Consider the following 12,804-nt stretch of genomic DNA (forward strand, 5'->3'; position numbering starts at 1 on the left):
TCACTCGCTTGCATGGTGTCGATCGATCGGGCACCGCCCAACGAGAGCCTCTTCGGTTTCCTGAACTCCTGTTACCAGGGAATCGGATTTTGTAGCAGTTTGATGCGCTCGACGCGAAGGCAAGAATGAATGAATTCGTTCGCGGAGATTCGTTTTCTCTTTATCAACCGAGTGTGGATGGAATGTCCGCTTGTTCTGTCTGGGGCTGCAGATCGAATGAAGCTACGATACTAAAGGGTAATTGAGCAGTTTTGTCGCGTCAGCGCTTCCTTTTGAAGTGCGTCAGTTCCGCAGAACATTGCCGCGAGTCATTTTCTTCCGCTCGTGCACATCAAATATTGGCTTAAGAGGCTCATTTTCTACGCAGAAAATGCCTACCGATATCGCTCGTATTGTGAAATCGGATATGCCAGTGGCGGGCGTTGTTCTTTTCCAAATGACTAATTCTGCCGGCCCATCGTGATGACTCAAGATTGCTTTTTTTTCGCCCGCTTCCGTGCTTCGGAATCCGCCTCGCAATACGGTCAATCATTCTACGATTCCGACAGCCGGTGAGTAAATTATTCGACCTGACACGTGCCACCGGGAAACATCTCGGAGTGCGATGTAACGGACCGCCGGAGCTACCCCTACCACCTAAGGTTGCTTCCTTTTGCAGACAAAAAACGCACGTGTCAGCGCGTATTAAAGTCGAGAGCAGCTTTAATGCCAGCCTGCCAGATCTTTGCAGCTTTTTCGACAGAAGGCGGCGGAGGCGCTCATGTAGCAGAACGTTATATTCAATCGTCAGTCAGCCGTGGCTAGCCGTGGCTGCGGAATCAAACTCTCAACCCCATCCTTGTCGACTCACACACGCACACACACATATGTCACGTGACATTCTTTTCTAATGGCTCTCTTGTCTTGTCCCTTGTTGGCCACTTCAAAGCAAAGTAGCCACTCGTTGCTATGCTAACGCCTAAACACCAACGCACCATCAACAAAGCAAACATGGCGCAGTCCTATGGGCGGCTGAGTGGGTTTTTTTTGTACCGAAAGTCATACATACGTACGCTGGAAATGACGTGCAACAGCTGGAAAGGAAAAAAGTTTTATGGTGTTCACCGCAAAAAATAGTTCCCTGGCATTCTTTGAAGAAGATTCCACCACCGCGTGGATGGAAGGACATCCAAAGCCGACATTACGAGCATATTTGTTAACACCTAGTTGGACAAATTGAATTCGTTAGCTGGAAAATACCCATGGGGTTGTTTTTCCTTCATTGTCCTTCATTTCTGGATTTATGCCATCCAAACACTTCGAACGCTGCAATCCTTTGCGGTTGCGGTTTCTTGGGACAGAAATAATAGATACACAACGTTGGTCAAAAGTACGCATTCACATAGTTAGTTTTCTTGCGAATCCTTCCGTGTGATTCTGGCGAAAAGCGAGCTCATACCGAGAGCCAAACGAAAGGACTTCCTACCCGTGGCTGCAAATAAACACGGCATAGAGGAATATTTTTCAGAAATTTGCACCTATCTATTAGTACGTCCATCCTTCGCACGTTAATCATTCCCTGCACATTCTACTCCTCGTGGTTCCACCACCGGTTGCCATAAAAGTAATAATCACTCAACAAACAAACCATTAAATCTGCATTGCTGCACTCGCCAGCAGTCGTCTGCCCAGTCATTCCAGTGCATCCCGGACGCTGCAAACCTTCCCGACCGGACGAGCCTCGAAGCCCGGAGCCATTTGAATTTAGATTGGTTCATTTAAGTTGCAACATACGGCCCATTACGGGTGTCTCCGGGTTGGGTTACCGGTGTGTGCCTCCGTGACCTCGTTCCGTGGAAAACCCGGTGAAAAGTCCCGACCCACGTGCCCATCAACGGTCACGCCCGGAGACGATGAAGTTCAATTAAAGCTACCGATGTCTTCTTTGGCTTGCCAGCGGGTTCCGCAAATTTTGGCAGGGGCATAAATTAATATTCGCCAAAACAGAACGCCGGCTCCGTGAACGGTGGCATAAATCATTGGGTGCCCTTTTGTTCGAGCGTAGGGGCATGCATTTTCAGGTTTCGATATAAATATTCATACCAGCGTGCGTTGCGAAACGTCCACATTGAAGTATTTATTTTTCGCTCTCCCTCTCTTTCTTTAGACCAACAAAGGTGAGCCAATTTTCATTTCAAATTCCAGTGAATTTCGATCCTTTTTTTGCTTATTGCTGTAGCCCATAATTGAAAACATTATTGTTCTAGCTCGATTGTGTTTTATCGTGCAGTGAAACTCCTGGCGGTTACAATGGTTAACGGTTGGCTTCATTCAACGTGCATTTGCAGCAAGTGAAGAGGGAATCTGCCTTGTAAAACATCCTGTTGAACAGCAGTTATTCCCCATCGCGGAAAATCTACCACCCGGGAAATATATAGCCATCAAGACTAAGCACGATTCGCTTTAAGTTACAGCGATCGTCGGCTGAAATTCTGTTGCCCTTAATCATGATGGGCTTTCGTGACTTCTTGGAAGAAACAAGTTCAAAACAAGCCAACAAACATACTTTGGAAACGCTAAAATTCGGAAATTTTCCATCGACTAGAAGCCAGATGCTATCGACGAAACGCTTAAATTAAAAAGCGGTTTCTGTTGGCAACAATTTACGCATGCAGAAGTAATGTAAGCTAAGCATAAAATGGCAATTCGCAACCATTGTAGGAGAATTGATTTGCAAAGAAATGTTGTGTCTCGGTTTCTATTCGCCATAACGTAAACAGTTCCCATAGCAGCTATGCTTGGAAACGATACAATAATGCATTATCTCAATTTAGGCTCCATTTTAAAGATGTATCAATCTCCCAGGACTGACGCTGTTGCCTTTGCTGCTGCTAAGTCGTTCATCAACCTCGCAAACATCCATTTCACCAACTCTAATCGGTTAAGCGCGCCTATTAATTTATACTGAATGGAGCTTCAATTGTCGAGCGTGTTCGAGCGTTTTACCTTGTGCCTATTGTTTGTCCTGCTCAATGAGCCACTTGATTGAGACGGTTATAATAACGTGCCCACCGAGGAAGGTAGGTTTTGCCTTCGCGCAATTTAATGCCTCCCCTAATGCCATTGTTCGCCGTCATAATGCCTTTGTTTGAAGCGCAATCCCGTGACATCTCGACTGTGATTCGTTTCGGCCGTGGCTGTCTAATGGATATTGCGACATTCGGGCAGCGCGTAACGCCTCGTCGAGCGTAAATCATCGAGAAATGGCTCTCGAGGCTCATCGCTGTAAATTCGAGCAGCCTGGCTATTGCTGCCAGCAGTAGAACCATCAATTTTGCATGAAATGTCGCTCGGCTTTCGAGCTTTTAGTCGTTCTTTAAGGCGCCGTCCAGCCCCTTTTTTGGCACGAGTGCGGATGACAAAGAATTAAGGGATACTTCTGTTGCAACTGACCATGGTTCAGTGCACGTGGCAAAGGGAGACTTTAATCGCGAAGCTTAATGAAGTACGGTGATTTCAACAATCCACTGCTAGTATCGTTCGCTGTATTCATCTCTAAGATAATACCGGTGGGGGATTTGTTTCATTATTTCATTCAATTTGTGCGATCTATTCCCATCCAACCGGTAGTACATAAAAAAGCAATCCTTTTGACAGTGCAATAGGCTTCTCCGTGGGTGTACTGGAGAGGAGCGATTCATTTTTATTCATTAGTAGCCTTTATTATGAGGGTTGATTTTTTACTAGGCCCACCAGGCGTTATATTTTTGACCCATCATCGAAAGATCCTCACGGGATTATTATAGACTCCTGTTGGTTTTTTACTCTTTCACGCATTAGAAGGTACATCTACAAGCTTTTACCTCTATTTAAGACATTTCGTGATAAACGCAATTCATGGTAATAATACCTTCAACATTGCTTTACATTGATTGGTTCAGCACGTCTTTTGCTTCAAATATTTCATCCAATATTTGGCTGACATTATTTTAAATGAGAATCCATTTGAATTCAGTTGTTGTGAATTCAATAGCAATGCTGTATTTTAAAACATTCTCGTGTCGTTGGAACCATTTTGAGCCATTCTAAGGACTGGTAAAGACTAGAACCACCATTTTTACAAGGAGATTGAATAAACATTCACCAATGATGTCATTGCTGCTCGGGTTTTGGTGACATGGCAAAGCAGGCTGTGAAGCGTGTCTCTTTTGCTACAGTCACCGCTAACATACAGTTAACAAGTAAGCCTGATGATTGCTCTTTTCCGGAATGTATGCTTCTGCGGACCAATTCGAGCAAAACGTATCCTGTTTTTCTTGTCTTACGGTAGGTTGCACTTCCTTTGATTTCTGTGCGAGGTATGCTCGTTCACTTCAGCTAGTAGGAACTAATTTTCCAGCGTTGAAAAGCTCGCGCACAAATTATCGAGCGACAACCATCCGCACCGTGTACCATGCCATGCCGTTGCCACAGATGGCTCTTCATCTCCCTTGTTCAGTGATGTTAAGCTCACACAGATGAAACACAACGAGGCAGCTTGCCGATGCACCCCGTCGTTACATGGAATCGATGCACGACAAGCAAATCACTCCCCGCGCGCGTGTTGTGCTGGCGCTAGTGCTAGTGCTGCAGCAGAATTTGCATTTAAATTTGCTCCACTTTCTCTGGGACACATGGCTGGGGGCCGCTATCACTGGGTGCCGTCTTTATTCGAGGGAGGAGAGCTATTTCGGTGTATTGCAGCTGAACCACGAGCTGCATCGAAGACGCTGGTGCTCGTGGTTGGGGCTTTTCCACAGAAGAATTCGGCGAGACGTTTGTCATCGACTTCAAGGTGCAGATTTATGCGCTATCGTTATTGTAAATGCATCGTAAAGTGAATTGCTTACAAGGTACAAGTGGTTATGCTTAAAAAGGGCACCGTTAGTATAAACACTAATCGTACCAAAAGTGCTGTGAGGAAATTTGTTGAACAATGGCTCAATCTTTCATAATTTAAAGTTGTTTTTATGATCATTTTAAATCAATAAAATTAAGCTAATATGTTCATTAAACTAGCTAAAAAATAATAATATAGGATACCAAAAATCCACCAAAATATGTTAAAATTCTCTTTAAAATAAATGCTTTACACCTATTTCTGCTACATCACGGGAAAAAAGGTACTTTCAGAACAAATGCTAAACTGATAAAATGGAAAACCAATGGTCCATTTAACGCTCTCCACCATTGCGGTATCTATAACGCGCAATTTTGTAAGTACGCCCATCGATAAGACGACAGGAAATGCAATCTCACCATCTCAGTGCGCATTAGTACGTCGGCGGCAAATCGAAGGCGGATCGGTGACAAAATTAACAGCAACAATGTTTTAATTAAAATCGATCCTCTCTCAAACCAGTTCGGCCCACCGGAAAACGCCCCCTGGCAACTTTTCCTGCTGCTGCTTCCTGCAAAAGGAACAGTCTAACCATTCCGCAATTATGTTCGATAACGATATCGGTCGTTTTTGAGTTCGGCCAACCGCTTGCCTTCTCGGCGTCGCAAAAACGCTCGCAAAGAAGAATCGATTGATTAAATTTATTAGAAGCCTTTCCCGTTTGCGTTGTGAAACCACGGCCAAAACGCACCCAAAAACTCGCAGCTCAAGAACAAACGAACGTAAAATGTGTCCCATTGTGCGGTTTTGTCAGTGAGCGAACGAACGCGACTCGGGCAGTTTGCGATGCAAAACGAGACGATAACTTCGCACCATTGCTGCTCGCATCCATTTCGATTCGGGCAGAAAAAGACAAGCAAAGGATTCGTCTTCCCTCGGGCACGGATGGTCTGGCGCCAGCTGGTCGGCGCAATCCGGCTCCGAGGTGCTAATCTGGTGGTTGGGATTTCACAAATGTGATTTCAACTGCGATTTTCCGACATCTCGTGCTGCCCGAATCGAATCGATACCCGCCGGTTTTACCATGTTACGGCCGCGCTAAGTAATACATATGCGACCGCGGTCAACGCTTTTCGGGCGAATGTTGACTTGCTTCTCCGCGGGCGCGTGTTTGGAAATGGTGCGTTGGAGAGGAAATTTGGAAGAGTACTTGGGCTTGAATTAAAGCGTACGCACAAGATTTTTTCCCTCTGATATGTTTGGAATGAGAGCAAAGACTGTGTTTTCAGCTCTCGTACCAGGCGCTTCCATTTAAGAAACGTATGACTTTTAAGCTTGTTTATACATCGGATTAGATCAAACGCCCTAATCCCTGGCAAAAATTTGACCTTATGTTTATGAAACATGGCAAAATTTTTGTACCAGGCACCAGGCGCCTCCATTGCAGCAATGCTTATTTGTATCTTGTTTTAGAGATTGATTTCCATTTGAGTGCTGCTTTCGCAAAAATATAAAGAAATAACATTCACAAAACTCTATTATTTTACATTAAAGCGCGCACCTAGATTTTTTGTTTTAGATGCGCATGAAATCACACAAAGAGTACGTTTACGGTTTTTGTACAAAACACCAGGCGCCTCCATTGACGAAGCATTGATGTTACTTAATCTTTACTTTTGATTTGAAATTTGATTACAATTTGTTGATAAATGACTCATATTTAATTGATGGTATTCTCCACGAAATACCCCATGAGGAAACACGAAAAAATTACCTCGCTAATACCTATAATCTTCCATTCACTTATCCTTCAGATTAAAGCTCCCACCATCCAGCTGACCTAATAATCTTGTCCCTTGTTTCAGTTTTGTGGGCAATGAGCTGTGAAGCGGTGGTTTGCCCGTAAAAATTCCTGACATCCGCATGGTGCATCCGGTTTAATTACCGGTTAACGGAGACCGGAGATAATCCGTGTTGGTAATTGTTGCCTTGAGGTCGAATTTAAGCGGGTCGCCGGCCGTTGGGTCCTAACGGCAAGTCTTTTATTTTTTCGGAGTAAGAAAAAGTTTTACATAAAAGGTATGATATCATGTTATTTAAATGAAGCAACAAAAAATCAATATCAATATGATAGGTTGCACGGATTGGGTTAAATTGCCTGGAAAAACCACGCGCTCCATTAATTTAAATATTTCTATAAAAACTGAAACCAACACATCGATTTACTTGCAAGCTCGAACAAAATCAGTTGTCGGAAACAGACGATAACAATACTGGGTAGAACCGAGCAAACTTTTAGCGTATGTAGCATAACCGTCTTTTCCAGGAGAACATTAATTCCATTTAGCAGACTCCCGGATGCCAAGATCAATCAACAATAGGTACAGGCTGCTTTTTCTATCCGTCTGCAGTCCCTTTGGGCAAGTGGAGTCGCTCATAGAAAAACCCTAATAGAGTGGAAATGTTTGCGGAATTATCCGAGGCAAGCTTTTATCTTTTCACAACCAACACAATCGTGTACATTTGTCGACACACCGAGTCAACGTCAAGTGACGAAGAGGAAGTGATTAATAGCTTCCGATCGGGATGGATTGACATGAGTTTTAGCGCAACGAGCGATCATTTATCATCCCCGCGCCGAGGCCGATTGATTAGGATCGTGGGCATCAGGGTAGTGCGTCTGGTTTGAGTTGTATTATTTTCTGTGGCTCGATTTTCGAGCTCTACCCTCTGTAAAAGCCATCGACCTTTCGATTGGAATTTCGAATGCGTACCAAAATGCGTGCCATTAGCAATGCGCTGGCTCGAGGAATTTAATTTTTCACGCTCAAAAACATGCAAATGCAGAAACCGTTACCAAATTCAATTTACATTCTGTTTTTGAAGTCTTTTTTTCTCATTTCATGTTTTCATTATATTTGTACAGCGCTTCAAGCAGCATATAAAAATAAAAGCTTTTTCACATTACAAGAGGCTTTGGTGGCTGATGCGATATTATTTCAGTTTACGTTGCCATCTCGTAGCGTAATGGTTTTGACAAGCGTTAAAATGCCTTTCGTTCATGGCCTGCTGACGTCAATGTTATTAAGCTTATAATTTGGCTTAAGGCTAACCGCACACGTTACTTAACTTAAATGCACAGTTTTAAATCATGTGGTTTTATAAATGTAATGACAATACGTTTAAAAAACATCATAATAGCTTAAAACATACTAGTTTTAGACTGGGTTGTAAAGTATAACGGACGTATATAATGCCCGCTAACGTGTGTTGAAGAATGTACTACACGTTAGAGTGTTTCTAAAGGAATACTACCGCTTATCAAAGAAAAGTTTCGAGGGGTAGTTCAAGTTTTGCCCGAGATGAATTCGACACACACAATAAACATGTCGAATGCAAACGATCTTTGTTCGGGTCATTTTTGCAACTATTGCAATCACGAAAGCAATGTCAAAAGGTTAACCGTGTGCGTGTGAGTGTTTGTGTATGTGTGAAAAACGGAAAATGCCTTCGCCGGCTATTTCTTTGCTAGCAGGGATACGAATGCATGCAGGAAAAATGCGTTCGTTCTGCGGTGCACCCCGTGGCTGGTAGAGTAAATTCGAAATTCATTAACCTTTTTTGTGCGTCGTATTGAAACAGTACCTAGCGTAAACATTAAACGAATCGAGAATCACGTGTTTTTTTTCCTCCACGCATCAACATAGGTCCTCCAACGAAAGAATGAAGTTGAGCCTCGGACGGATACGGCCATGAACCTGATGGGAATACTGATAAGCCCGCGGTAATTGAATTCGTTTGTGGTAATTTCGAGTGCAATTTGTTTCCCAACCTTAGCATCCGATAACGCATTCGGCCACCAGCGACGTACCTGCTTTTAACTGTTTCGGGGATGGTACATTAAAGATTTCCCGTCCGAGTTGCAATAAGTTAGCGCCCACAAGCCGCCCCAAAGCGCCCACCACAGGAAACAATGCGGATCGTGTGGCTTTCGCTAAAAATATACAAACCAGAAAGAAAGAAAAAAAACAACCGGGAGCAAATGCTTTTAATGTTACTTTTCCCTTTTGTTGCCGTGCGCTCTTTTTTTTCTAATGCCCATTCTCTCTCTCTCTCTCTTTCCCACACTATCTTACTCATTCTCTCTTTTTCACACACACACACACACACGCTAGTTGATTGCTGAGCTACCACCTAAGTCCCTCTTCTCAGCAGCCGTGCGCTACGGATGCAGGAAAAACCATAAATTGCCTCACCGGTCCTAATTTTCGGAGCAGCATGAGCATTTGCTTTTATTCATTTCAACCTGCCCAGCGACGGGTAAACTTTTGCCCCGTTTGCGCGGTTTTTAAGGGCTTCGGATCGTACCAACACCTTCGCACTTTCCCCCTACGGAGTCACCTGATTCCTGGCACCGTCTTTCTACACCGATCCCACCAGCTGCGTCGGTTGCACGAGAAGGTGAGCTATTAAATTTATACACTTCCTTTCACTCCCGACAGCCTCGTGGTGCGACCGGACCAGAAAAGGTATCCGGTGCAACGCGTGAATTGCGCCAGGATATGCATCATTGCGTTGACATAAATTTCATTTCCTCTCCGGTCGAGGGATTGAACTTATCACAGCCGACCGGCTCACAGGCTGCAGGCTCCAAAAGAAACCCGAACCAAAGAAAACCTGGTCTCGGACGCTTTTCACCGAAAGAAAGAATGACATTTTCTGATCCGACCGGTAAGCGTTTCTTCTTCGTACTGGCAAGCGACAAAAGGCGATTTTTTGTTGATGATGCTCTCCCAATGAAGTTTTAAAAGCTGTGCAAGATGTCATTTTTTTAAGCATCACACGCATCTCAAGAAAAGTTGCGACAAAAGGAATGAATAGCTTCGTTTAATTTCGTTCCAACGCATCGTTGATGAGCTAGAGACGTTGCTCATGTTTTGAGACATTGATTTGGCTCTTGTGCTCGAGAGTTACCACACGAAAAAAGAGAAATGTTTTAAGCTGACGTTAAAGCTACCGAATGGGGCGGCTTAGGCGTCCCACCAACCGTATCGAGTCGGCTTGGAACCCCAATCCCAAGGTCAATCCATATCTCATTTCGATCCCACCTTCATCACAACGGAAAAACGATAGCACGCGGTGAAATGCGTTGGAGCTAAGTAACGCTCGTTTCTGTGCTTGCCTTTTCAATTGCCAAACCAAAACGGCCCCTGTCAATTGCAGAATTGTGAGAGCTTTTTTTTTGTTCAACATGAAATGCCATAATGAGGTACCTTCGCGGGGCGGCAGTCAAAATAGAAGGTTCAGGAGTTGGGAGTTTTCGAGCCGATTTTGTGAAAATCTGCCGCTGCTTCTCGAAACCAACCATTCGGCAAATTCTCGAAACCATAATGATTAAGTAGTACAATACAACACAAAGCCTCATAAATTTGATCGTCGAAAAAAAGCTCTTTTCTCGCTTCAAAGCAACAGCAAACCAAGGAAGCCGGGAGAGGAAGTATTTTTTCACCCGTGTTGCTAAACGTCCCACAGGCCATGTTGCGATTCGGTGATACTCCCACGCAAAATGAGACAGCCGCAAACATGTTTTCCATTTGGGAAAACGAGAGTTTGGGGCATGCGTTGCGAAGAGAATGCATTCTCACCAACTCGGCTGTTAAGGGATGTTGCTTATTGCGTTTGCTTGTGAGCCAGTTTCAGTCCATTTCCATGAAAATTTGTATGGTAAATAAATTTACGCAGCGGCTATCGGAGTCCGACAAGCGGTACAGGTGTCGAACGTAATTCCATGAGCCGGCCAAATCATTCCTTTCCGATTATTCTGGTGATTTCTAGATAAGTACCTACGATCAAATTCCATCTTAGCGTGGTTGTTACGAGCTTCGAAAGAGTGAGAGCGAAAAAAAAAACCAGCGGTTTATTTGTTCCACGCAAAATGAAGAAATTTGCACCCATTAAACGATCCCTAGCGACGGGGATGAGGACTTTGCGTAGACACGCATTAAATCTCGTTCGGTCACGTCTGCAAAAGCGCTCCTCACAGACGAAACCGACAGCGGCTGACAGAAAATTGGACTCCCACGCCACCCCGTATGTGGCGCACTATTATTTGCTTGTTTGGCGGCACGAACCACCTGCGGTTCGTTATGCTCGCAGAACAAGTGCCATCGAAATGTCGTGCGCAACTTTTCGCTCGTTGATACGGCGCGGAGAATGGCACAGGGAATGGCTTTTTTCGCGTCGCCTTTTCGTTGAAATGAGGGATGGAAGCGAGCTCGCTATTTTTTTTTTTGTGCGTTACTTTAATTACTGGCGTTGACATCGGGCAGAGGTTGTTTCCGATCCGATTCGTTTCCATTTCAGTGCCTTTAATTGAATTCAATCAAATGAAATCAACGCAAAACCACCGCCTCAAGGGTGTTGCGGTGGGAGTATCACTCGGTGCTACAACAATCAAAGGGCCATTGAGCTTTCTCGTCCTTCATCACGCACGAGCACATACATCTAACCGGCATCTGGTATGGTTTATGCTCACTAATGAATTTATAATTGCCGTTCGGAACTACTTCCACTAACTGGAACGCTTTACTTTTTACCTCCATTTTAAAGCCCGTAGGTTCGTTTGAGTTTTTTTTCCGTTGCGGGAGGACACATTTTTCCACCTTTTCCACCGGTGCCACAACCGGGTCGACGTCCGGCGTGGAAAAACTGAATTATATGTCGCTCAATTTCCTGCCCCGCTCGCAGCGCAATGCCATTTCCCGTGCCGGTACCGGACAGGAAGCAATATTATTCAACTCGGACAACGATATCCTGCCCGGTGGCGTTCGGGGTGGGAACCAACCCTTAACGGTATGGCCCTGATCCACCCGGTGTCGCTATCGAGACGTTTCGATCGAGAGAGAGAGAGAGAGGAAGAGAGAGTACACGAAATGGAACGTTCAGAATTACGACCCAACCAACCGGAGGCTGGCCGGTCGTCCATTTGTGCCGGAGGTTTTTATTCGCGCGTTCGAGGACACACACAAACCACGACAAACCCAACTCCGGATGTCGTTTAAGCGCGTGAGTCCTGTACTGTGGTGAAAGGCGCGTGGATTACGGTCGCAGAGGGACTCGTTTTGGGGGCGGTTTGATTTAGATGAGCCTGAAGCGGCGCTGCATTGTCGTAAACAAAGCACCGGGGGAGCATTGGAAAGAGTTCGGATATTACGGGGAGTCATTGAAATGCGAGCTTTCATCCTCTCGCGGCATAGCCCTTTCACCGGTTATGGACAAGGTATAAATCTAACTTACTAAAAATCGCCCATTATCATCCTAACCCATCGGAGTGGAACGAAAATAAAACCGCAGGGCTTCTAGTGTGAGGAGCAACTTTTGGGTTCGATTTCAGCAAAACTTTAATGCGCAAATAACGCCAAATTATCCATCCTGCGGCATAAATCGGCACAATATCGCCTGCATTGCCAATACGCGCGCTTCGTGACAGTGATCCAGCGATGATTCTGATCCGCGCTATCATAAATTAAGGCTTCACAGCTTCAGGGCTGCTACGCGCGCGCGATATTTGCATTTTCAGATCCACCAGCCGTGCCCATAAATTCCCCGCTAACGCAAACACGCGGGTCACGGCATATCGCGCGATTGCGATCAACAACGCCACCGGATCGCTGGTATGATAACTCGCCGTCCTTGGAGTCCCCGGAGGCATCGGCGGCAAACTAATGGCGTGCCGGTCCAAGCACACTGACGAGCTGTCCCGGGCTATTATGATGAATCTGGCCCCATGACGGGAGCTGGACGGTCCCAGACGACAGCCAAGTTGACGGATTGAGCCCATTTCCCTGCAGATGAACGTCCGCCCACCCAGTTTGTACCTTCGCGACCTATCCCGTGGGACGCGTTCGGTCTCGGGATTTAATATTCACACAATTGCCTAATCAACG

Source organism: Anopheles nili, chromosome 2 (assembly GCF_943737925.1).
Source record: "Anopheles nili chromosome 2, idAnoNiliSN_F5_01, whole genome shotgun sequence".
Taxonomy (NCBI): domain Eukaryota; kingdom Metazoa; phylum Arthropoda; class Insecta; order Diptera; family Culicidae; genus Anopheles; species Anopheles nili.